The following is a 2105-nucleotide window of genomic DNA, read 5'->3' on the forward strand; positions in this document are numbered from 1 at the left end:
GTGAATAAAAAATGAACGAAAAAGCATAAACTAAATAAAAGAAAACAAAACAAGATATGCACTGGAACAATCCGCATGGGAACCTCTGACGAAGATACCTCCGTATGCATCATTAAACGTTAATATCGAAATGATCAAAACCTATGTTCATAACAGTAAATCAAATCAAACACCGGAGGAAACAATCACATGGAAATAGTAATCAAAATCTACGTAATGATAATATACCAAATCAACAATCAAGATGCACAACCCGTCATCCGGAAGCCGACGCTACTCACCGCGTGTCAATGCAAGGGAGAAAAACAACAAACAAAACATATCTTATTAAATAAAATATAAGAATATAGACAAAATCACTCCAATAAAATAACACCCGCTGGGAACACATTTAGGCATATATGCACACATGAATAAATAAGGCACTGTTACCAAGTAAAGTCAAAATCTACACACGGAGCATCAGGATACATTTCACGAAACCTATCTAAACACCATGAGAGTACTCCAGGACAAGTACCCCCCCTTGATCTGAGGAATGGTGGCGTAGGAAAGCCTCCAACACTTGATCAGGAGTCTCCTCTGAGAAACGAACCTTCGCGCTGGCATCCGTATCAACCACCGCATGGGGGGCGCGGCGGGCCCAGCGCGCTCTGCCAACGCCACACGGAATCCCAGGCGATCACCCAGCCAAGTACTATCCGTGCCCGGCGCTGCTTAACTTTCGTGATCTAACGGGAACGAGTGCACTCAGCGCGGCCAGGGCATTGCCTACTTTCACTTGAACTGGAATGCATTTAACTGTGTGTACTGCTTCTCCTGCGACCAAAGCCATGTGTCCTGGAGTTTTGGTTATTGCATACGCAAATTCATCAGGTAATATAGTTGCTAGACTGAATGCATTCTCTATTATTTTCTTTTCCGAGATGCATCTTAGTGTCAATATATCCTGATAGAGTGCCGTTATTTGTCTTCTGACAGTTTTTCTACGTAAATGAATTTTGAGTTAACGTATGTGAATACATCCAAATTTTTGACTGCTGTTTTACGTTTGGGTATAAATGTATTTCCTTTAGTCGTTTTTAGGAAAAAGAGCTTGGGGTGTTCTGTGGATAACAGGGTGTATCCGCACAAAGGCTGTTCTCCAGTTTTGGTTAGCACAAAGGTTATTTCTTGAGTCGTAAAGGCAAAACCCGGTAGCGTCGGGTTGCTATTGGGTTTTATTTCTTGAATTTTTGTGGCGATTCCTTCGTACAAGACGTCATATTGCTCGAACTTACATAGGAATAGTGGATGTGGCTGCCAATAGGTGTATCCATCTTCTGAATCGAAACAAGTTCCTTTATTAATAGCGCATTCATTGAACTATTCATTAGACTTATTCATTAGACTAGCACTATTCATTAAACTTATTTAACGAATAGTAAGTTTGATGAATAGTATGATTTACGAATAATAAGTTTAATGAATGCTATTAACAACGTTTTTGTGTTTAAACGAATCCACGGTCAACGGAATAACTCTTTACTAAACGTAGACTAATCTTAGACGCAAAAATACGATTGTTGAAAATGCTCGATGTGTTACTCTCCAAGACAATCGCACGAATGCCAGCCTCGTGGAGATTTTTCTCGCTGTACGATTGCATTTGCTTTCTATACTCGTTTAGAAACATCGAGAAAGTTCCAAACGCCGTTGCTAGGCAGTTTCTGCCTGAATTTTGATACATACTCGTTGGAAACATCGAGAAAGTTCCAAACACCGTTGCTAGGCAGTTTCTACCTCGAGTTTGATTATTAATACAATGTATGTCCCATTGTATCGGCACCTCTGGGGCAACATCACACGTGGCTAGGCCCGCTCCCGAGGCCGCATGCCGCCACTACCACATTTCTCGGAAAACCCATACAACCACTCCAGACCTCCGTTAGGCAAAACGTCCATCCCGTGACCGTGGCTACGTTCGGCGACCAATTGTCATCTCGAACCCAATCTCGCTATCACAAATCTTGAATAATTACAGCTAGGATAAAATCTAGGCTAGAGTAGAGGATGTTCCCAAAATTTCCAAGAAAAGGCTTCGGCTTTCCTTTCATCTTCGATAT

The 2105-nt window shown here is 41.6% G+C and overlaps 1 pseudogene; it reads right to left on the reverse strand.

Moving 5' to 3' along the window:
- Positions 1 to 654: 654 nt before the first annotated feature.
- On the reverse strand, positions 655 to 772 carry LOC117240792 (annotated as a pseudogene).
- Between the last annotated feature and the right edge of the window lie 1333 nt (positions 773 to 2105).

The sequence above is a fragment of the Bombus vosnesenskii genome, unplaced genomic scaffold, assembly GCF_011952255.1.
Source record: "Bombus vosnesenskii isolate JDL3184/JDL3185 unplaced genomic scaffold, Bvos_JDL3184-5_v1.1 scf7180000014924, whole genome shotgun sequence".
Lineage (NCBI taxonomy): Eukaryota > Metazoa > Arthropoda > Insecta > Hymenoptera > Apidae > Bombus > Bombus vosnesenskii.